Below are 25,149 nucleotides of genomic sequence, written 5' to 3'. Positions count from 1 at the left end.
GAATTTATGACATTGTTGTAGTTTCCACCAGTTGGAACCAAACAGTGGTGAATGTTGTGCCCTTGTCTGCTCTTAATTCAGCTTTCCTGCCATTTTCAAAAAATAATGGAGGAGCAGCAGCAATGCTGGAATGTGAACAAATCCTAGAGTACATTCCTAGAGTATGAAAATCCAAACCATTGGCCCAGAGAATGGATTGAAGGCACATGAAGCATTTTTACCCTTGAAGGTAAGTGGTCTGGCTGTGTAAGCTGCCTGGAAGGGAGACTGCCAGCTTGGGAACCCTAAGTAAGTCTTTCTGAGCTCTTTGAATGAAGAGCAGCACAAAAGGAAAATGTGCAAATAAAAAATATAGTGTAGAGCTGGCTTTATCTAGTTTTGGTGCTAGAAGGCTACTTTTGAGTAGAGGAGGGACAGTCGGCCAAGGCCCAACACCCACCAAAGGATTTGCTGGCAGTTCCTTTTACCTCAGCTGCTACTTCTCTCTCCCCACTCTGCTGTACCATTTCCATCTCGGGATTAGCGAATGGGAAGCCAGATGTGGCCCAAGGGTCTCCAGTTGTTGGCTCCTCCTGGTGGAAAGGCACCAGGTTTGGTGGTGAAGTAAAATAATAATCCTCACTTCCTCCTCCACTTCCATTCAGCAAACTAATCTTCACATGTAAAGAGCTGGTTACTTAGTTTATTGTGATGTAAACAGAAGACCCCTTGCCTGAGGACCAAACTAGACATTACCCAGAGATCTGTGTTACCATCCTCCACAATTCCCCCCCCAACTAGAAAAAGCATTAGCCAGCTGCTAGCCTGAGTGAAGGAAGGCTGGGTGTGGGGAGAGGTTACATTCATACTTTTTACTCCAGTTGCTTTTCAGCTCAAACATCACCCCCATCTTGCTTTTTCACTTCACCTTCTTCTGCTCAGCAACAGCTAAAGAATGTGTGGTGTTTCTGTAGCTAGATGGTATGTTGCACCACACCACTTTAAATCCCAGATAGAAACTAGGATGGGTGATGCTTTTTATTATTTAGATCTGCAATCCTTTTAAGAGCTGCACTTGCAAGTCTAATGTCCCCCTTTAGCTCTTTATTTTCACAATTCCTGAAGCTCATACGTTTACCACACTCGAATTTAAAAACAGCAGCAACAGGGAGACAATTAAGCATTGTGCCCTCTTTTTTTTAAAAAAAGTGGTGGTGGTAGTAGAGTTAATCAAACATTTTTAAAATAGTGGTTTAAAGAACTCATAACTGAAATGAAATAAAATATGCCCATTTTGGCAACTGTTCTATCGTGTTAGTATTTTTTCTTGTTATAAACTACAAGTGACAAATCTATGGGCTCCTAGTGAACCGTGGTGTCCTATAGGGATGTTGGTAGCTGTGCCCACTTGAAGCTGTTGGTACTCATGCAGCAGGAATGGGCCTTCCTGGGGCCATATGCCAGGGGTAGGTGGGGCCAGAAGCAGTGGGCAGAGCAAAGAATGCAAATCTTACCTTGGTACAGTATTTTTTGTTAGCTGTCAAACCAAAGCAAAAAGAGTTAAATTTCCCAGAGCTTAGAAAAGTTACTTTTTTGAACTACAACTCCCATCAGCGCAATCCAGTGGCCATGCTGGCTGGGGCTGATGGGAGTTGTAGTTCAAAAAAGTAACTTTTCCAAGCTCTGAAATTTCCATACTTGAGTTGCTTTCAACGGGATCTAGCCTGTCACTATTCTATTCTGCATCCTGGCCATCCAACTGTGCACGATCCATACATCCAACAGTGGTAGCAGAGGATGGTTATTTCCAAGATGGTTTTCTGGATGGTTTAAATGCGCAGAGGACAAGCGAGTGAAGAGCAATAGACGGCTAAACTGAAAGCTGAGCTGAAAGCTGTGAGAGAGCTGTGGGAAAAACTGACAGTAGGACGAAGGTGAGAAGCTCTAATTACAAAGGCGGAGAAGCGTGAAAGTGAAAGTATGTCGGTGTCGTTAATGGCTGGGCTGCCCCTTGAAAGGCTGACACAGAAAAACTATGCTAGTTGGAAACAGAGAATGCAGGCGTTTCTAGTGAAAGAAGATGTTTGGCATGTCGTCGCAGAAGACCCACCCGCCGTGGTGCCAATTCCAGCAGATTGGAGAAGGCTGGATGAAAGGGCGAAGGCGTTAATAATTCTTGCTATAGATGATTCGCAATTACTGCACGTGCGTGATGCAGCAACAGCTAAGTTAACTTGGGAAGCTTTAAAGAATATTCATGTGAAAAAGACTGCTAGTAGTAAAATATATCTAGCAAGAAGATTGTATCAGATGCGCTTATCTGAGGAAACAACTATGGCAGAGCATTTATTGGAGACGAATAGACTATTTGCTGAACTAGAAGAACGTGAAGTGGAACATTCTCAAATACAAAGAGTATACATTGTGTTATCATCTCTGGATTCAAGTTGGAATGCAGTTGTGAGTTCAATGGAAGCAATGCAAGATTCAAACCTGAATATGGATTATATCGAGGGCAAGCTTTTGCAGGAATATCAGAGAAGGCAAGAAATGGCAAAGCAAGAAAAGACTGAGTCTAAACACATGGGAAAGCTGAACAACAGAGCGACAGAGGAAAGACTGTATGGACAAAAGGCATGTTATTTTTGTGGTTCCAGACAAAATTTACAGCAAAATTGTGAAGCAAGAAGAAAAGAAAGAGGAAGAAAACCATTTGTACAGGTGATCTGTGCTAGACAAAACAAACATAGTAATGTTAATAAGCAGAAACATAACTGTAATGATTTATGGGCTTTGGATAGTGGTGCTACTCATAGTATAATTAAAGATAAATCATTGTTTCATACTTTTTGTGATGTCGAAGATCAGGTGATATTAGCTGACGGTACTAAGAAAAATATAAAGGGCAAAGGGACAGTGAAACTAGAGGTTTTTAATACTATTAAGACAGACGTGCTGTTTGTTCCAGACATTGAGAGTAACATAATGTCAGTGAAGAAACTCTGTGAAATAGGCTTTGATGTGTTGTTCAAAAGAGATTCATGTAATGTCATGAAGGGAGACAAAGTAATCATGAAAGGGCTGCTACGAAATTCTTTGTTCTACTTACACATTAAACAACCAAATCATGTGTTCATGTGTGCCAATGAGAAACCCCATAATAATTGTGTACATTTATGGCACAGAAAATTAGGACATATAGGATATGAAAATGTGGTAAAAGCAACTGAGAAGAGTAATGATGTTACATTAAGAAGTTCTGGTAAATATGTAGCATGTGATGTATGTCAGCAAACTAAAGCAGTTGTAGCAGCAAAGAACACTGAAGCTATGCCTAGTACAAATGCACCTTATCAATTGATACATGTGGATTTAGTGGGGCCATTACATCCCACGCAGGGAGGAGCAAAATATTTCTTGACTATAGTGGATGATTTTTCAAGGTACTGCACTGTGTATTTACTGAAAGCTAAAATCGAAGCTTCAGAGAAACTGAAACGGTTCATAACAAAGATTGAAGTGCAGCAGGGTGTTACTATACAACAAATCAGATCAGATCAAGGGGGTGAATTCACTGGACACTCATTAACTGAATACTTAGATAAAAAGGGGATTAAACAAGAGTTAACAGCCCCATTTACTCCGTATCAGAACGGGATAGCCGAACGTTGGAATAAATTGCTTCAGGACTCGATGAGAGCAATGTTGTGTGATTCATCTTTGCATAATGGTTTTTGGGGAGAGTGTGTTCTTTATGCTGCATACATTCAGAACCGAGTATTCCATAAGGCTATTGGGATGTCTCCTTATGAGAAATTATATGAAAGAAAACCCAGGTTACAACATTTAATTCGATTTGGTGCAAAATGCTGGGTACACATCCCTAAAAATAAAAGGCTAGGGAAGCTGCAAAAGAGAGCAGACAAAGGGTTCATGCTGGGATTTGAAAACACATACTACAGGGTCTGGCTGCCTAAACAAAGGTCTGTAGTATTAAGCAGAAGTGTGCAAGCAATAGAGCAAGATTGGGAAGAGAAAACATACGTGGATTTGGGACACACTGACGTTAACAATGCACAAGAACAGGCTGACACAATACCAATAAAACAAGAAGAAAAAGACAGCAGTAGTGAAACTGACTCCACCAGTTTTAGTTCTGATAAAGACACAGAGGAAACACAAGAAACAGAGGAAACAAAAGAAAAAGTAAAAGTACGCAGGTCAGAGAGAACTACCAAAGGAATTCCACCAGAAAGATTTCGTATAAACACCATAACAGGTCTAGACATTGGTGAATGGAAAAGATGGGATGATGGATTTCATGAAGAGTATTAAATGTAACTGTAAAGTGCATAAGGATGAAATATAATGACTGAAAGATGCTGAATAACTAATGCTGATGTAAATATGACATGTAACATAGAAACATACTTTGAAATGTAACGTATAAATGTTATGTAGTGTTGAAATGTTAAGACAAAATGTTTATGTAACCATCATGCTAACAAAATGGGCAAATGTACTATAATATGTAGAAGAAATGTAATAATATTGTATATGGAAATTTAAGTGGGGGCTTGTTAGCTGTCAAACCAAAGCAAAAAGAGTTAAATTTCCATACTTGAGTTGCAAGGTCAGGAGAGCAAATGTTGAAGGTGTTCGTGCCAAACCCAAGGACATGTTGCCAAGCAACCGAGGCCCAGGCAGCTGTCTTATCTGTATATAGTTGGCAAGCAGACACCTGTGGAGTGTGGGGGAAACAGTTATGTTAGCAGAGAGAGCTTGAAATCGTGTTCTGAAACTTTCTTGTCAGTAAAGTGACTCTTAAAACCTAATGCTTGTCTGGCTGATTGCTTTCAACGGGATCTAGCCTGTCACTATTCTATTCTGCATCCTGGCCATCCAACTGTGCACGATCCATACATCCAACATTTTAATGTATGTATTTATTAGTAAAGATTTCTTATCTGCCTTTCACCATAAGATCCCAGGGCAGGTTACAATAAATATATTATTTTAAAAGCAAATATGACAGTTATAAAACCAAGTAATACTGTTCTAGCCAAAAGAGAACTGCAAGGTTGTTTCTGCATACCCTCATGCATCCCTCCCTATCTTTCCAAGGAAGCAAAAAGCATTATCAGACTTCAAGGGCACATTTCCTGTTAGGTGAAGAGGGTGAAAACCCAAGCCAGTAGAGGATGTAGCTGGGAAGGGGGTATGGTCTAAGGAGAGTCCTGAGGGCCAGGTAGAAAGGATTGGAGGGCCACATTTGGCTCCTGGGCCTCAGGTTCCACACTCATTATACAGTAATATTCTGTAGCTGGGTGGGGCTACAAGTAGTACAGTGTATATCAAATCAGTCCAGGGTATCCAAGAGTGAAATACAGCCTGACTTTCAAAAGAGACAACTTTCTATTGAGGGCAGTTGGTCCATACGTTCTGCTGTCTTGTTGTATGCCGTGTCTCGTATATCACATGGTATCTTAACAACTTCCATGCAGTGCTCGTGATGAATACAACCCTGCTTATTGGGTGTATGGAGGGAAAATGCCAAGGCTTGAAAGGGTTTGAAATACAGCCAAGCATGCCAGTGCCTCAGTCAAGCAAGAAGTATGCTCTGCCTTGTAGTTCCCCTCCTGGGTTAGGTCTTTCATCTGGGCCTAGGGCTGTTATGTAGACCTTGCTGGAGACCTGTATCTCGCTCGGGGCTACTCACTGCACAGATGTTTGGTGCTGCCAGTTTAGATAGGTTCAGTCATCCCAGGGAAGGGGGATAATGGAGGGTCTGAATACAGGCCAGTACTGTGAAAGATGACTCCGCAGCTTCTTCTCTTCTGCAAGCAGCAGTTAGTAGGGAGAAGGTAAACCTGGGATGCAATGATGTCACGGCAGGCATTTTGCATTGCTAAATGCTACTAAAGGCTAAGAAGTGATGTGAAGTCATTGCAGTGGCAACTATGTGTTGGCCATAACATGCAGTGCCAGCCTGACAGTGGATTCCTAGAGTCTCACACCAAACTAGGACTCCCAAGGTACTTTGAAGTTCCATGATGGTTGAATTGATATAAAACCAATATATGTTTGAAGTAGGACTGAAGTGTTTGCTGGAGTTGTCACTATGGGGAAGGGCTGCTGCTCAGTGGTAGAACATCTGCTTTGCATTCAGAAGGTCCCCAGCATCTACAGGTAGGGCTGGAAATGGCCTCGAGACAATGCTGACTAGAAGGACCAATGGCCTGACATGGTATAAGGCAGCTTCCTATGTTATTGTTCAGGTTTAGAACAAATCCTCAGGCTTCCATTCTACATTTTTGCTGTTCGGAGACTCCAAATTCATAGCATCAATGATAAACCCACACAACATCATATTTATATATGACCCTTTCTCTCCGGACAAACTCCTCACAAGATGGCTTGCAATCAACCAATTTATAACAATACAGTAAAAGTTGAAAATGTGAAATAAGTGGCCAGGATAAAAACATTCAGGACAGAGCATTTGATTGAATGAGTCATCAGGGCATGGCCATCCCTGGGGAAGGGGGAAATCCCACCAATGAACCATAATTCCCAGTTTCTAGCATTTGTAGAACATGAGACAAAATATAGACATTGTTCTAATTTTTTTGGTATGAAATTAGATTGCTCCCCCCTTTCAGTGTTTTGCTTTGCATACACACACCCCTGGAAAAATTCCTGTGGATATCCATGCTTCAGGGTCTGTTTAAAAATATCTGATATGGAACATGACTCAGAACTTGGAAGAGGGAATTCCACAATTACCCTGTGGTGTCATAGCAGTCAATCGGATCTTTCTTGTAGGGATTCTTAGGCCAACCTTACAGCTTGGGCAGGTTCATATGGGTAAAGGTGGTCCTTCAAATAATCTGATCCCAAACTATAGCAGAGCCATCCTATTGGTGGGTCAGAAGAGAACTGAAGGTGAGAATCAAGTGAGCATGTGGCAAGAGGGAGAGAGGAGTGGTGTTTTTCCTTTTTTGTTTTCCTTTCTCTGTACTTTCTGGGGAGGGGGTTACAGAATGGAAATCAATACACCAGTTCCAGGGCTGGAGCATATTTTCCCCTCTTTTGGTGGTGAGTTATGTATATGGGAATGCTTTGGACTCGAGTCTTCCTCCACTCTGGCCCCAGCACACCCCCTTTTAACCTCTGCTGAAGTTAAAGCTCTGTCACGATAGGTAAGGCAAGGCTGCAGAGGTATGCATGGCATCTTAGAGGGGCTTTATGAGGACAAACCACTGTGCCCTCAAAGAAGGAGATCTGAAATATCTTATGGCCCCTGGGACATCCTCCCAGGGACTATTATACCCAGAGTGCTTCAAAGGTCAAGAACAGCACTTTGAAACAGCATCTTTAGAAAGAAAGATGAGGTAGGATTGGTCTAATATGAGTGAGCTGTCTAGGTCCTATAAACATCCTGGTGTCTATGGTTTGTACAAGTATGGAAAACATGCTGCTGTTCTTTTTTACATTGCTTTCCCAGCTCTCCTCCCAAAAGAACCCAGGGTGGCAAACGTAACAACCAATGCAATTAAAATAAAACATTTAAAGCATTTAAGAACATCTAAAAAGCTTTAAAAATGGTCACATATGTCACAGTTAATAATTTGAAGGTTGTCAGGAACAGTATCTTTCAGCCATCAAATGCCTGGGTGAACAGAAATGTTTTTAAGTTTCTCCTGGAAGTTAACAATGAGGAAGACAGACATACCTCACTAGGGAGGGCATTCCACAAAGGGGAAACCATCACTGAGAAGGATCTGTCATGGGTCAGTGCCAATCGAGAGTGCCCAGCACCAGCACCACCACCAACAGAGCCTCTCCTGCCAATTGTAGGGGCCTGAGATGGTTGAAATAGGAGAGCTACTCTTTTAGATACATGGGTCCCAAGCTCTACTTGTTAAAGACTCAGAAACCAAAGTGTGTGTGTAACTTCTGTATTCACAGCAGAAGTGCGCAGCATTCCACACAAGCTCTTGACATTCTGTCTCTTCTTTGACACCCCCCAGTAGTCCTTTTGACACTCCCTCCATATGTCTGTGGCTCTATGTGCTTCACCACCACACCAAATGTGTTTATGGCTTTGGTGTCATTTGGTGCTTCATTGTGTCTGTTCAGACTGCACAAGTAAGAAATAAATTATGTAAACAAATCTCTGCCGCAAAATAGTCAAATCTTGTTGAAGTAAATTAGGAAAAATGAGCATATTTGGTCAGTTATTCAAAGACTTCGGGTAGTATTCAACTATATCCTTGCACAAGCGCAACAACTTCAGCTAGTGCAAAGGGATTACCCTCCCTCTGCTCCCCTCATGCGCACCACATACCATCCCCATGTTCTGCTACGCAAGGAGAAATTGAACTGCTGACAGAACAGGAGACTTAGCACTACGTCATATACAATCCATTGTCTCATTTGCAGGACCTGGGCCTTTCTGACTGCAAAATCTGTAGCTTTCTGGCAGACAAACTAGAACCAATCCCTGGACATCTACTTAAATGGATCTTTTGTGTCCCATGGGCAAGCTGTTCTGTGAAATTAAGCAAAAACCTGTAGTAGCCTTTGAATAAACTTTGCCCCTCACTGCCTTCCATTCCACCAAGCCCTCATCTGGTTCCTAATTTATTCAGAAGCTGTCCTCAGCCACCCTGAGATCTAGGCATGTACTATAATAGAAAGGCAGCAATTTCAGGGTGCCAACTTCTGTATAAATATATATAGTACCACCTGTTTTGTAAGTGCTACAATGGGAATTCATTCGGAAAGGCTAAACTCCCCCTCCCGCTTTCCTAATCTAGAATCTGTCAAGAATCTAGAGTTTTGTCCTTGTTAAACAACAACCATCAAGCCACACATGAACTGTGCATGGAGTGTTTCATTCTCATTTTAAACCAGTCTTAAAATCTAAAGAAATCTTGTCAATAATGTATCCTCTTGAATTATGGATATTCTATTGTCTCTTGGACATACTATATAGCCCAGAGGAATATTTGTAATTACAGAGCCCATAGCAGAATGGGTAGAAAATACTTTGTTTTCCGCTCTCAATTAATTGAAGTGTGCCTTTTCATTAAAAATTCAGAGGAAAAGGAGGAGAGTTGTCTCTGGGGATTGTTGTGAATTTCTTCAATGATCCATGGACATTCTCCATGTATGAAGGCCAGATGCTCAGCTGGCATGAAATCACTAGAACTCCACTGCTAATGCAGCAGCATAAAGAGGTGGTAGAATTTAGAGGTGGTAGAGGGGACTGTACTGCTTCAGACTTTAAGTGGAGGGATGCTATCTTTGAATGCTCACTCGTAATAAAATGATTCTTTGCAAGTAAAAAGCTAACACAACAGGGGAAAGGGCTATCCAGCTTGTTTCTGCTATGCTAGTTTTCAGTTTTGCTGGGAGTGTTTTGGTTTTTTTACATATGGAAACATTATCAATGTGTTCACTTACCTGCAGTCTGATGAAGAACCTTCCTGTCTTCCACATCAGCATCTTCCCAATCTCATTCTGCTGCATGTGAAGATAAATAGAACAGGAATGGGGAACCTGTGGTCCTCCAGATGTTGTTGGACTACAATTCTCACTGTCCCTAACTATTGGCCATGCCTATGGAAACTGTAGTCCAACAACATCAGTCTCAGTCGGGGTTGTAGTCCAGCAACATCTGGAGGGCCACAGGTTCTTCATCCTTAGATTAGAAAGCTGTGACCCATATCAACACCTGAGGACATCCAAATAAACAAACCAACACCACAGGTGTGCTGGGCTGTATTGGAGCAGGATAAATGTAAATTACTTTGTATTGTAGCGAGGTGGGTTTTTTTAATCCAGAAAGTTTGTCCTACAATGCCTTTTATTTTTTGCCAATAACATTTGGCTGGTTCTTTTGGACTTTCTTTGAGAGCTAGTGCGGTGTAGTGGTTAGAGTATTGGACTGGGACCTGAGAGTCTAGGGTTCAAATTCCCACTCAGCCATGAATCTAAGAGCTGGTTCACAAATGAGCCAAGATCCACATTAAAAATGCTGCTTTGTCCATCGCAATTGATTGTGACAGTTCACATACTTCCACCCTCGCTAAAAATAAATTGGCTGTTTTTCTTCTTAGCATTCACACGTGTGTGCGTTTATTGCTATCAGCGTTTCCTTGTTGCCGCGCCCACACATTAGCATGTTAACTGCGGAGGCGGGAAAGGGGCAGTGTTTCCCTGAACGAAGGAATAGGTGCTTGAAAGAAGGAATCTACAGGTGCCCCCCTTCCCTGCGGTGCAGGCTTTCTCCCGTCCCCCCTGCTCCCACCAGCTGTGGCTGTTAGGCTGTCCCTGCATGAGATTGGTGTGCCTGTGGCACCCCGGGACAAGCCTGAGCATGCATTCTGGGAAACATAAAAAAACCCCAAACAATTATCTTTAGAGAGACATTAAAAGCAGCTGCTAAAGGAAGCATTGACCGTTTAATATTATCGCTCTCCGTGAGTGGAGCAGATGCTGGGATGAGACGCCAAGGCAGCTCCCCTTTCCCCTGTGCTTTTGGGCGCTTATAAATTACCCCAGCAGTGCCTTCACCAGCCTCCTCTTGCCGTGGCTACGCACGCTCCAAGCCTGGGTGTAGCTCCAGCGAGCAGCACGTAGCGGCTTACGGACCCCCCCCCACAGCTCAAGCAAGAGATCTGGCCAAAGTTCCCCAGGAAGGAATTTCCTGAGCACCAGCTCTTCCCTGTTACCCTCGGGGAGTAGTTGGTGTTGCTGCAGAAGACAGAGAATGAAGGGGTGGGGAAAAAACCCGCTCACATCACATGCAGAGAGCTTTTACAGAATGTTTAAAGGAGCGAGGGAGGAAATTGGGGGGGGGGGAACAGGAGAAAGCGGGAGAAAGGAAGGCAAGAGTTACCGGAAGTTGCTTTGCCAATTGCAGGAAACAAAATGACGCCCAGAGACAGTTAAAGGGGCGGAGAAAAGGGAGGATCTAATGGCGAAGAAACTGCACAGCCCAAAAAAGGTGCTTAAAAGGTAATACACGGTAGAAGTGCACCGAAGCAGGTGCGGATTTTAAAAGCAATTTTGGGTTTTTGTCGCATCCATTTAATCCGGAGTTAAAGGCAAAAGCAGCTGAATGTAATCGCGTTGGCAAAAACTTCATGCAAACGGTCCAAATTAAAAGGATCTGCAAAAAGCCTCACATCCAGATTATACCAGCATCTGAAGAGGCCCTAACTGAGTGAACTTGGGCCAGTCTCAGCCTAACCTACCTCACAGGACAAATCTTGTTATGAGGATAAATCTTGTTTGCACACCACCTTGTTCCTTTGGAGGGAAGGTCGGGCATACGTGTTATAATAAATAAGTCTTCTGTGCTAGAATACTATTTTCCACAGAAATAGGTAGGGCTGCAGCATTTACTTAACAGATTGTGTGACTAAAAAAATACTTTGATCAACTGAAAGAATATCCCGATATAGATATATATTTAACATGAGTTCTACAAATGGCAAACAGGCACTCCCATAAAAGAGCTACCTCCCCCCCCTTTCTCTCGCAATACGATTGGCCAGATGATGCCTATTGTAACACATACACATACTGTATTATCCTAAAAGACAGAGTTATTTTTCAAAACTTATTATTCAAATGAGAATTCAAGCATATTTGATCAATTAGTTGGTTACAATGTGTCTATTAATTAGCCAAGATTTCTTTTATTGGGCAAGAGCAGCCGTAGAGACAAACAATTGAGCCCATGAAGATGTCAGTCAGGGGAAAGCCAATATTTGCCAAATCTTTGTTTATGTCTTTCTCTTCCTTTACCCTGGCCTCAGGTCCAGAATTTAAAAACAACAAGGATGCTATAAGGTGTTTCTCTGAGAGTGATGGCAAAGGAAACTGCTTCAGTAAGACCTCAAATATACAGTAAAGTAGCATGTATTGCTGAAGGCGTACATGGCTAGCTAGTCTCACCGAGTGCTTCAATATCACCAGGGAGCCACAGTTATAAATGGTACTCTTGCAAAGGCTGAAGGCCATTCCTCACATGTATTATGAAGGCAAAACTCAATGACCCAAGAGAGAATACCAGTGAGCTGAGAAGTTATTTTTAGAGCTCATATTCTAGAGGGGCAACCATATTAGCATGTTGTTATAAAAGCAACAAAGAGCATTGGGACACCATAAAGGCTAACAAATATATTGAGGCATGAACTTCATGGGCAGAGTATCTGATGGAGTATCATAAAAGGAGGAGGCATGGATAGAGGGTGAGATCTAACTTAATCATCCACCCGTAATAAAAAAAAGCGAGGAAAGATGTCCTCACTACAGAGGTTAGAGTGGTTAATAACTGGGACAGAAATAATAATTGCTTTATATCAGGTACGAAAAGTGCACATTTCTCTAGAGAAAGTCTGAAATGGCGAGGAACGTCATCTGCATGCCGGCGAATTAATAGACACACAAGGGAGTTTGATTGCAGATTAAAAGAAGGTGTGGATGGGCCCCCAGATGCCTATAGAAAGCCTGCAAGCAGGACCCAAGCAGAACAGCTCTCTCCCCACTTTTGAATGATTCCTAGCAACTGTTATTCAAAGCAGGAATGTAGCAAGACAATTTTCATTCGGTGGGTAGAGACAAAAATTGGGGGGTCAGAAGGGTTGGGGCACTGGTCACTACAAAAGAGGTTTCTGGGGTTTTCTTAGGTAATGACAAAAATAAACCCCAGTTTATGCATTTTAATTAGGAACTATGTGAAGTTTACAAAAAAGCAAATTATATTAAAATACAATATTTTCCACCTGCAAAATAGCTATGTAAACTAAATAACAGTGATTAGGAAGTAAACGTATATTCTGCAAGCCATCCGACCATACTGATCTGAACTGTTAATAAAGTCTAAAGTCTGTGTTAGAATTGCTTTTAATATGTTTTTTAATAATATGTTTTAACCCTTATTTTAAAGATGTTTTTAAAGCTTTTTCTTTTTTTGAAATGTTTTTAATGTTGTTTTGTTTCAATGTATTTTAAGGTCTCTTTTTATGATGTTTTAAAGTGTTTTTAGCATTTCTGTTTGCTGCCCTGGGCTCCTGCTGGAAGGAGGGGCAGCATATAAATCAAATAAATAAATAAATGGATTTATTTCTTGTTGTAAGCTGCCTTGGTTTCCAACCCTACCTCACAGGGTTGTTAGAAAGATTCCATACACACACACACTGGGGATATAAAAATACATACACCCTATATAATAGTTCATTGCCAAAACCAGTTGGCCATTACAGATCTTTTAAAAAACAAAAATCAATATTATTTTCCTACCAAATAAAAGTATTGACCTTTGGGCGAAGGGTGGGTAATAAATTCTAATTCTAATAATAATTCTAAGTAAGCCCTGACTAGTTGTTTAAAAAAAGGATTGGAAGGGAAATATTTACAACACAATCCTTTGCTATGTTCATTCAAAAGTCCCATTAATTTACAGCACAATCCTAACCATGTCTACTCAAAAGTAAGCCCTGTGAGGATCCCACCTCAGACCACCACCTGTCAGGTCCCTCCAGTCAGGATCCTGGTTTTTATTTGTTCTCTCACCGGCTCTATCACAGATTTCACAATATCCCACTGCTAGGCAGCACCACCAGCCACTCCCTATTTCACAATATTGCCTGGGGACTTAGCCTTAGTCTTCTTCTGGCTTATTGTTACTTAGTGTCTGGGTGCACTTGCAGGCCACAACCCCCCTGTATCTTTGTGCCAATAAAGCATACAGCCCTGGGTTGCCCTGGATACTTGATGATACACTATCTCTTCACCGCTGCCACCATTGATACTGTTTCCCAACCTTGGTAATTACCCTACCCACCCTTCTGGTCTGTGAAAGCCCCAGCCAAGGATCAGGCTTTTGGTAAACCAATAAAATATTTATTTATAAACACCAGGAAATAACAAGATTACTTTAGGAATGTTCAACAAGCGTATGGTTTCATTTAGTGTCACTCTTTATGTTTCCAGTCTTATATGTTCTGCCTAAATACCAGCCAAATATAATCCAACCCACAACCAACTCCAATCCACACTGCACAACCAACCAACCTCCTCTCAACTGTCATCCTCTCATTTACACCTTCAGCCACTCAAATGCTCAGTCAATCATCATACAGCATTCTCCAGCATTCTAGCCCACGTACTCCCCCCTCTCACTCAGTCACTTACCATATATCACTTAATAAACCCGCACTTACCATATTTACAGTTATCAAACTATAGGGACATCACAAGCCCTACTGAATTCAATGGGATATACTCCCAGGTATGCAGAATTAGCATTGCACCTTTACTCCCAGAAAAGTGGGTGTTGGATTAAAATTTAATATTGGGAAGGTTTTCAGAACAGGCTATGAATTAGACAAACAAACTAGCCTCTTCAACAGCCCATTAAAATGTAAACTTGTTTGACTCCTTCTAATTAGAAAACTATAACATATTATACACTCACTCAACTTCTGATGTGCAAACAAACAGGAAAAGGAAACCAGTTTCAAGATTTGGAATGGGTTCTAGCTGTTCCCTGGAGGTCAGCAAATGTCTTGTCAATCACAACCCTGCCTTCACATTGGCTAAAAACCTAAAAGGAGTTATGTAAAGTTGTATAAATGAGCAGAGATTGTCAACGGTCTGAGATCTGTGTGTGCCAGTGCGTGCATTTACCTAAGTAGCAGGCTTTTACCCTGCATTGAGATCACTGAGACTTAAGGTTTAGTAAAATAAGAAAAGCTACTTTATTTATAGAAATACTTAGTAGATAGGAAAGGCATACCTAGTTCTAACTAAGTTGGAGGCGCAATGCCCAGACGTGGGTATTGCCCTCATGGCTCAGGAGAGAGAGCAAAGACAAAGGTGTCTCCTCTCTCTCAGACAGCCGAAGAAGAGAAGAAGGGTGGAAGGAAGAGGGGCAGATAAGCTTCCCTAAGCATACAGTCTGCAACGGAAGGAAGTCAGTCAGAGCATCACAGGTAAAGGTAGTCAAGCCTAGCCATCTGGAGGACCCTAACCCAATCTCCCTTTTGGAACATAAACAAAATTAGAAAACAGGAGTTGCTCTGCCCCACTTCCGACACCACTTCTCAACGAGTGTTTGCTTCAGCCCACGAGAGTCTTCTTGTCTCGCAGCTTGCAGTGTCTGACTTTGCCTAACGCCTTCGTGAGAGCGTCTGCAGTCATATCTTCTGTTGGACAATACTCCATCTTGAGTAGTCCTCTGTGGTAGGTATTTCTAATGAAATGGTGCTTCACGTCTATGTGCTTAGTCCATGAACTCACCCCTTCGACTCCATGAGTCTGATGCATCCTTGGTTGTCCTCATGCATCACAACAGCCCCAGGTATAGAGATGCCTAAATCTTTGAACAGTTCAAGTAGCCTTTGCATATCCCACTAGTTTGGGATCTCAGGTAGCTACTAGCTTCAGTTTCATGGTTGTAGTGCACTTAAGATATCTTGCCACTCTCTTTATTGCTTCCCAGTCCTTCTTGATTGGCAAGCTGGTTTTTCAGCACAGGTATCCCACTCTTATCACCACATCTGGTCTGGTAACAGTACTGATATACAGACTTTTCTGATGGCTTCTCTTGTATCTCTCAACATTTCCTTTAGCATCTGGCTTTTTCTTGAATTTCCTCTTAAAGCCTACAGCTTTCCTTCCTTGAGGAAGCTTGGTCAATGTCCAAGTTTTATTTTTGTGTAGAGCTTCCAGCTGTTTCTTGGCTGCCTGCCTCCACCTCTCAGCTTCAGCTTTGGGTAAGGCTTCAATCTCTTTCCAGGTCTCTGGTTCTGGATGTTTCATCTCTCACGAGGTACGCACGTCTCCCTGGTGGTACACCTCTGTTGGTGAGTTCAGAGTGTCTGGGTGCTGGTGCTTTGGCTGCCCCTTCTGGCTCTGTTGCCTGTTCTGGCTCAATTGCCTCTTGTGGCTCAGACTCCTCACCTTCCTCTGCTGGTGTATTATTGTTATACCTTCTGTGGTGGAAGAATAACTCAGTTTCTTCTTCCGTTTTGCTGTCATCTGTCTGGTGTGGCACCCCTTCCGGTTGGTGTGTGCACTTTCCTTCATCAAAGTGCACAGCTCTGTATACTCCAACTTCACCAGTTTTGGGACCTATTACTTGGGATCCCTTCTGTGTTGAAGAATATCCAATGAATATTACTTCCTTGGCAGTGATGTCAAATTTTGACCTCTTTTGTTTCAGGATGTGCACAAAGGCCTTGCACCTGAATACATGAAGGTGAGACACGCTTGGTGTCCTATCATGCCATAGTTCAAATGGTGTTTTGTTGGTTGCAGATGCAGGAAGTCAGTTCTGCAGGTAGGTGGCAGTATCCGCTGCTTCTCCCAAGTACTTCTGTGGTAACTGTGCATCTTCCAACAAGGAACGGATCATCTGTCCAAGAGTCCAGTTCATGTGTCCCGCAACCCCATTTTGTTCTGGGGTAGTCTGTAGTCTTGTGCTCTATGCCTTCCTCACAGAGAAAGTCTTGCATAGCCCTGGACACATATTCCTCTCCATTGTCAGATCTTATGATCTGTGGCTTTCTGCCAAATTTGTTGGACACAATTCTGACATAGTCCTTCAATTTTTGAAGTACTTGATTTTTCTCTTTTAGCAGGTACATTGTAGTAATCATCTATAAAAGTTGAAAATGAAATGGACTGCCTTCAAGTCGATTCCGACTTATGGCGACCCTATGAATAGGGTTTTCATGGTAAGTGGTATTCAGAGGGGGTTTACCATTGCCTCCCTCTGAGACTGAGAGGCAGTGACTGGCCCAAGGTCACCCAGTGAGATTCATGGCTGTGTGGGGATTCGAACCCTGAATCTCCCAGGTCGTAGTCCAGCATCCACCTTGAGATGGCACCTTCACTGCCCCACAAGGATCTGCGTGAATTAATTCTAGAGGCTTTTTGGTTTTCCTTTCACTTTTCTTAGGAAATTTTGGTTTCACACTTTTTGTCTTTATACAGCACTCACATCTTTCTGTACATTTGCATTGTCCCATTTTAATGCCTCTAGTCAAATTCTCTTTCTCTAGAGCACTGACTCTGGCTAAGCTGGCATGTCCCATTCTTCTATGCCAAATATGCAAACATCCAGAATCACAGCTTTCTTTGGCTGTATTTGCATGCATATTTGCAAGATATTCTAAATGTAAAAGTCAATTTTTCAATTTTGCAGTGCAACATATTTCTCCTTCATCTAGAACGTAGCAAAATCTCCACTCATATAAAATTTCCCTCCCAGTTCCATTATTCTAGTAGCACTTATTAAGTTGTCTTTAAAATCTGGAACATATAGGCAGTTTTTAAGTTCTAGCAGACTTTTCCCTTCTGGCGTTTTGCAAAAGCAGTTGCACTGTGCCTATTCCTTGATAATGGAACATGTCCCTAGAGACTGTTATAACATTCTTCATACGATTTTTAAATCTTTAAAACAGGTTTTTATCATTTATAAGGTGGGTTGTACAGCCTGAATCAATTAAAAATATGTTTTTATAATCATATTTCCTTTAATCAGATACATGGTAACTAGAAGCCTTTGTTTTTGCCTTTTCAGTCTGTCTTTGTTTAAGTCAGGCTTTGGTCCTGTCTGATACCTATCACAATCTCTTTGAAGGTGATTTGGAGATTTGTACTTAAAACAGAGCTTCCTTCTGTGTTCTCCAGTATCCTGCTGTAGTTTCAAGGCATGACTCATCCCTCTATCTTTTCTTTGTTTGCCATCTCTGCCCGTAGTGAAATTTGCTTTCTCAGACATAGCCTGTTCCTGTCTCTCTTTAAAATCCTGGTCCTTCAAATATGATATAATCTGACTCATATTCTGGTCTGTCTGTTCTAGTACACAAGCAGTTAATTGATGAAGTTCATGGAGAGAGCTCAGGAACAATGCATTTTGCATCTCATCATCAAATTTGTTCCACACCTCTCCAGTTCATGGAGCAGTCCTGTGAATCTCTCTAGATGTGTATTGAGATTGTCTGCCTCTCTTAGAGTAAACAATTCCTTGTAAAGGTACATCACATGATTTTTAGACTTTCTGTCATCTATTTCTTCTAGCTTCTGCCACATTTCCTTCACATTCTTACATCCTATGCAAACATTTAGTGCCTCATCTGATAATGCAAATGTAAGAAGAGATTTCACTTTTGCATGCTTTCATCTCCAGAATGGTGTAGCAGTTTCATCCTCTGCTGAGGGTTCAGGATCGGTTAAGACTTCATACAGTTCTCCCCTTCCAGAAGTGCAGTCATTTGAAGACTCCAAACCCCACAATTGTCCTTCTCCAGACTCGGGACATTAGTCTTTAGTGTTGATTCTCCAGGCATGGCTTTCCGATCTTTTGTTCTGCTTTTCTTTCTAGTCTCCTTTTTCAATCTCTTTGTAAATCACACACAGTATTTAGCCTTTTTAGCTTTTAGGCACAACTTGCAATTCAACTTAGCTTACTGGGCTGACATAACCCTTTGCTATGTAAATTTGTAATATATTGAGCAGAGATCGTAGATGGTCTGAAATGCGTGTGTGCCACTGTGTGCGTTTACCTAAGTAGCAAGCTTTTACCCTGCATGGAGATCACTGAGACTTAAGGTTTAGTAAAATAAGAAAAGCTACTTTATTTATAGAAATACACAGTAGATAGGAAAGGCATACCTAGTTCTAACTAAGTTGGAGGCGCAATGCCCAGACGTGGGTATTACCCGCATGGCTCAGGAGAGAGAGCAAAGACAAAGGTGTCTCCTCTCTCTTGGACAGTCAAAGAAGAGAAGAAGGAAAAGGCGGAAGGGGGAGGGGCAGATAAGCTTCCCTCATATCAGTCTGCGAGGGAAGGAAGTCAGTCAGAGCATCACAGGTAAAGGTAGTCAAGCCTAGCCATCTGGAGGACCCTAACCCAATCTCCCTTTTGGAACATAAACAAAAGAACAAAACAGGAGTTGCTCTTACCCCACTTCCAACAAAAGGGTGGGGATTAGAGCAGCTGGCTTCTAACAGAAGTTGGGGGGGCTGCTAAAGTTTAGGTGTATATCTCCTGAACCAGATCACCTAGAAACTTTTTTTTAATGAAAACTATGAGTCCAGAGATTAAGGTGACCCATCTGGAGAGGTCCCCCCAAAACTGGAGTCTCCAGGTGAAAACCAGAGACTTGGCAACCCTATGGTACTCAAAATATATATAGGGTGTGGACATTCATTAATATCGAAAAAAGAGAGGGGATGTCCCCAGAATGTCAAGGAGGGAAGTTCCAAACTGTATAGATTTATTTGTTTATTTTCTTTAAAAGAGAAAAAAATTCTTCTTAAAATACCCAACGCGTTTCAGCCTTATAACTAGGCTTTCATCAGGGGCTACAAATCAAATATAAAGAACGTCATTTTGACAGACATATGTAGGTATAAATTTTCGTTAAAATATCTTGAAAAAACATTCTTCATTTGATACACTTATAATCTTTATATATGCATAAATAATTTTTTGTTGTTATAAACAACTCCTTAAAAATATCATTTTGTTTACCTATAGACTAAATATATATCTAGGTGCACAAATCCATGTAAGATACCTTCTCTTTCTAGACAGTATCTAAAAGATTTTATATTATCAGAAACACTTACATTTATGTTGTTGAAATGCTTTATTCAATAGAGTACTTCTCACTTTCACTATGGATGGCTTCAATATCTTTATGACTATTTCAAATCAGTGAAAACCCTTTAAATCTTTTTTTCATTGAACTACCATATGACCAGAAGGATAATTTTCTTAACCTTTTAGAAGTACAATAGAAAACACCTGTAGAATACTTATGAGTAAAAAAAATGTTTGGACTTGAGAAAACCTTTACAACAAAGGAAGAAATGAACATTCTTCATTTAGACCATTAGGTGTCACTGTCTTGAGTCTTAAGATCCATCCTATTTCTTTTTTGTATAAAAGAGAACTGGGAAATGATCCTTGTATTTGTTGTAAAACCCAAAATTTTAAACCTATTTTTATATATTCAGAACATTGCAGGCAATGAGATACCAAAGGTGCTCCTGGTTTTTTGTTTTTTATATTATTCAGATGTTCTCCTATCCGTATTTTAATTTTTCTTGATGTTTGTCCTACATACATTTTTAAGCATCCACATTGTATTGCATAGATTACATTTGCAGTATTGCAGTTTGAAAAGTGATGTATTATGTATTTCTTTTGATCAATTGGGTTAATAAAATGTTGGACCTTAAAGGTGTATTTACAAAAAGAACAGTATCCACAAGGATGATGTCCTACTGGTGGGCGTGTTCCAGGGAGATTACAAGTAAGAAGAGGTGTATGTTTCTTGAAGTTACTATTCACTAACAGATCTTTTAAATTTCTAGTTCTTTTATAAGAGAAAAGTGGCAAGTCTTGGCACCCAGGAATATGTTGTATTATGTGCCAATTTCTTTTGATACTACCTTGTAATTTATTGGATACATAGTCATAAGTGAGATTACAATGTATTCTCTGGGATGGAAGTTTATCAGTTTTTTTCATTAAATCCATTCGTTTTTTATGTAAAACCTTTGTAAAATTTTGTTCTACAATTTGGGAAGGGTATCCTCTATGAATAAATTGTTGTTTTAAATTCTCTGAGTGCAAAAGAAAATCTTTCTCTAATGTACAATTTCGTTTTATCCTCAAAAATTGACTATGTGTTAGATTACATCTTAATGGTATTGGATGGGAACTGTCAAAACAGAGATAGGTATTTCTATCTGTTGGTTTCTTATACATTGTGGTATAGAGATGGTTATTTTCTTTCCTGATGACCAAATCTAGAAAATTTATTTCTGTTTTGTCATATTGATGATCAAACTGAATATTAGGATCTTTATTATTTATCCATTCTATGAATTTTTCTAATGATTCAGGTGAACCTTTCCAAATACAAAAGATGTCATCTATAAATCTCCACCAACATCGTAGTTGTTGTGTATATATATTTGAAGATATATGAATATCCTTCTCAAAATTTTCCATAAACAGGTTTGCTACCTCTGGTGCCATAGGACATCCGATTGCCACTCCTTTGATTTGCCAATAGAAAAATTGATCAAATTTAAAGTAGTTTTTTTCTTATGGCTATATCTGCTAATTCTCCCAAAAAATGTGTTGGAGGATTAGTATCATGCCGTCTATCTAAATTACAATTTCTATTACATGGCTCCAAAAAGGAATAAATTACCATTACCATTACCATTGTTTTGAAAGGAATTGATTACTTTACCTTTACTAAAAAGTAATCACTACAATTACACTTAAGTTACTTTAAAAAAAACTAGTGTGCCTACATGGTGCTGGCCTTGGTTGCTGCACACCCAAGTCGCTTAAAACATCATTAAAAATAAGCACACACACACAGAGGTAGTAGAATAATTCTTTTTATCCACAAGATAGCAGTGGTGGTCTCTCTTGTGTGTCTATTAATGGAGGAGGAGGTCCAGGGAATGCTTATCAGATTTGCAGATGATATAATATTGGGAGGGATAGCTAATACCCTGGAGGACAGAAACAAAATTCAAAGTGATCTTGATAGGCTAGGGCATTGGGCTGAAAACAACAAAATGAAATTCAACAGGGATAAGTGCAAAGTTCTACACCTAGGAAAAAGAAACCAAAGGCACAGTTATAAGACGGGAGTTACTTGGCTCAGCAATACTACATGTGAGAAGGATCTTGGAATTGTTGTAGATCATAAGCTTAATATGAGCCAACAGTGTGATGTGGCTGCAAAAAAGGCAAATGCTATTTTAGACTTCATTGACAGAAGTATAGTTTCCAAATCATGTGAAGTACTAGTTCCCTGCTATTCAGCATTGATTAGGTCTCATCTTGAATACTGCAACCAGGTCTGGACACCACACTTTTAAGAAGGATGCAGACAAACTGGAACAGGTTCAGAGGAGGGCAACAAGAATGATCAGAGGACTGGAAACAAAGCCCTATGGAGAGAAACTGAAAGAACTGGCCAGTTTAGTCTTGAGAAGAGAAGACTGAGGGGAGATATGATAGCACTCTTCAAGTACTTGAAAGGATGTCACATAGAGGAGGGCCAGGATCTATTCTCAGTCATCCCAGAGTGCAGGGCATGGAATAATGGGTTCAACTTACAGGAAGCCAAATTTTGGCTGAACATCAGGAAAAATTTCCTAACTTTTAGAACGGTACGACAATGGAACCAATTACTTAGGGAGGTGGTGAGCTCTCCAACACCTGAGGCATTCAAGAGGCAGCTGGACAGCCACCTGGCAGGTATAATTTAATTTGGATACCTGCATTGAGCAGGGGTTGGACTCGATGGCCTTATAGGTGCCTTTCAACTCTATTATTCTGATTATATGAAGGTTGTTTTTCTCTGATGAGCAACTGAACACCTGTATGGTGTCAACATGTGTCACAGTTGAGAATGAATTTTCACACACAGCCGTAGATACACCAAAGGCGAGTCCTGCAGCATACAAGGTGTGCATGTGTGGAAAGGCTTCCTTGTTTTAGTAAGCTCTTGAACTGTGAGTTCAGTTCTCATGAGGCAGCTGCTTCCTGGAACTAACTGCCCTGGTTTCCTTTGCCATGCCAGGAAAGCAATTAAGAGAAGTTTCACTTTAAAAAATAAATTAACATCTATAAACATTTCATAAGGAAATGCTTGACAGCATGTCACATAGGAACTATATAAGTGCTAGAATCAACTGTACATGCACACAATGTCTGTTCTACAGAGAGGCCCTGGGCCAGCCACCTAACACTGCTTCTGATGGCTCTACCAGCAAATCTCACACACCCTGTTCTGGTAGTCTATAAGTTCGCATGAGAAAAGTTAAATAAGGTATATTATTATTTTTCAACTTTTTAAACAAACTAAGGAAGAAATGCCTCCCAGACATGCACACACACAGAGAGAATATTGCAGCTCCCCATTGCCTAGTCTAAGTTACTAAGGTCTCATTAGGCTTCCTCGCCCTTGGAGAGCAAGTTCACTCACCTCTTTGCTTCTTCTCAGGTCCTTCCCTGGACTAGGCTAGGCTGTTGCACAGACTAGGCCCAAAAGCCTAAGCACACCCACCTGATGCACTAATAACACCACCACCTATAGTAGGGTTGCCATATTCCAGTTCCACAAATCCGGGCAGGTTAATTTGCATATTATGTAAAGTATTTGCATATTATGCAAATTATTTGCATGTTATTTGCATGTTATGCAAACGTTTGCATATTAATATTTGGATTGTCCAGTTGTTTTGTTTTTGTGCCTAGGAATTACCACCAAAAGCTGGGGAAAGATGTGAGAAATCTTTTTTTAAAAGCAACATTTTCAGCCTTAAATGCCTAGACTCTAGTTTCCAACACTATGGAGTATTTATTGATTGATTAAGAGAATTTATATCCTGCCCTTCTGCTGTTAAAAACAGAGCTCAGCACAGCTTACAAATATAATAAAAACAATAAAAATACACAATCAATATAAAAACATAATAAAAACACAAAATAGCAACAAACATAAAGTAAGTCAGGACAGCAGTACGGTTAACCATATACGATATATTTCAAAGATGTGGTGGGTGGAGAAAAACAAGAAGCCAAAATGTTAGGAAAAGGAGTCTTTCACACCACATGCTCAGTTCTAAATACTGTAGCAGCAAGTTTTACAAGTTCCTCCAGTATTCCACTGGTGCAGGCACTCAGACATTCAAAGTATCTGTATGTTGCTTAGGTTTTATAAGAGCTTTGCTTAACTCAACATTTCTTCTCCCTTTGATCAACCACATCTACACAGGTTCCACCTCCATACTTAAAATGAAACTGGGCCTGGAAGTGTGCAACAACCCCACACATACCTTGCTAATTAGATTACCAATGCCAGGATGTCTGTCTTATCGACTACTCTCCTGCTCCCCCCCCCCCTGGGCATCATGAAAGACCCAGTCCTGGGCTCAGAAAGAAAATAAATATCTGGTCCTCTTCAAAGTACTCATAAGCCTCTTGTTTTAATTAAAATAATAATTATAAATTCTTGCTCTTATCACTAATGGGAGTTAATTATCTTGCATATGTTGCTGTTGTTTTTATGGCTGTAACGGAGTGAGGTTAAAGATAAGTGAAATGCAAATAGGAAAAAAAAAACACAGAAGGCAGTAACACTTTCCTAAATGTAATACCATACCAACCACAAGAAGATTCCTATGAGTAAGGCAAAAAACTAAGCATCTCACAACCAGTCAGGATTCCTAACCAAAAACCAAAAATATGATAACTGAAGAAATATTTATATAAGCATGACTATCAAATATATTTATTATTTACACAAACTGTAAAGTTATTTATAGTGCAATCCTAGGTTTATTTATTCAGAAGCAACTCCCAGTGTATTCAGTGGGGCTTACTCAAACAGGGACAGAAATGCAACCTCAAGTGATAAGCAACTTCATTCACACAACCCAAAATTCCGAATCATGCCACTTTACGCTGTTTTGCAACTGTTTATACTTGTTTTTATGGTTATTGGATTTTAAACGGCTTTATTTCTTGTTGTGAGCTGCTTTGGTTTCCAACCCTACCTCACAGGGGTGTTGGAAAGGCTCCATACACACACACGCACACACTGCAGACGTATAAATACATACAGCCCATATAATAGTTTATTGTCAAACCAGTTGGTCATTGCAGAAAAATCAGTATTAGTTTTAAAAAAACCAGTATTACTTTCCTACAGAATAAAAACTGTAATACCTAAGTAAGCCCTGCCTACTTGCTTTAAAATAGGACTGAAGAAGGGGACAGAAAGAGTTAGAACACAAACACAATTCTTTTTTACATTCACTCCAAAGTCCCATTGATTTTCAGCACATTCATAACCATGTCTACTCAAAAGTAAGTCCTATTGAATTCAATGGGATTTACTCTGGGCATATGGGATTAGCATTGCTTTTACAAAAAGCAAGCATTGGGAAGGTTTTCAAAACACTGCCCAAGATCTGACTCCTGCACACAAGAGGAAAAAAAACTGAAATGTATATACTTACCCAATTTATGACATTTTCAGATAAACAGGGGGTGAAACCACCATTTTGTTTTCTAGACACTGCCTCAGGGCAATG

At 40.5% G+C, this 25,149-nt stretch overlaps 1 long non-coding RNA gene across 2 annotated transcripts in view; it reads right to left on the bottom strand.

Moving 5' to 3' along the window:
* The window catches only part of LOC133388063 (uncharacterized), a 27,114-nt gene extending 1,965 nt beyond the window's left edge, over window positions 1–25,149 (bottom strand). For both annotated transcript variants that reach the window (XR_009763652.1, XR_009763653.1), the window contains exons 1-3: window positions 25,075–25,149; window positions 9,451–9,510; window positions 4,601–4,720 (exon numbers count right to left, since the gene is read on the bottom strand). This is a non-coding gene — a long non-coding RNA (uncharacterized LOC133388063). The remainder of the gene's footprint in view (window positions 1–4,600; window positions 4,721–9,450; window positions 9,511–25,074) is intronic.

The sequence above is a fragment of the Rhineura floridana genome, chromosome 6 (assembly GCF_030035675.1).
Source record: "Rhineura floridana isolate rRhiFlo1 chromosome 6, rRhiFlo1.hap2, whole genome shotgun sequence".
In the NCBI taxonomy this organism is placed as follows: domain Eukaryota; kingdom Metazoa; phylum Chordata; class Lepidosauria; order Squamata; family Rhineuridae; genus Rhineura; species Rhineura floridana.
Note: the sequence above shows the minus strand (reverse complement) of the source record. Positions and strands in the feature narration are given on the sequence as shown.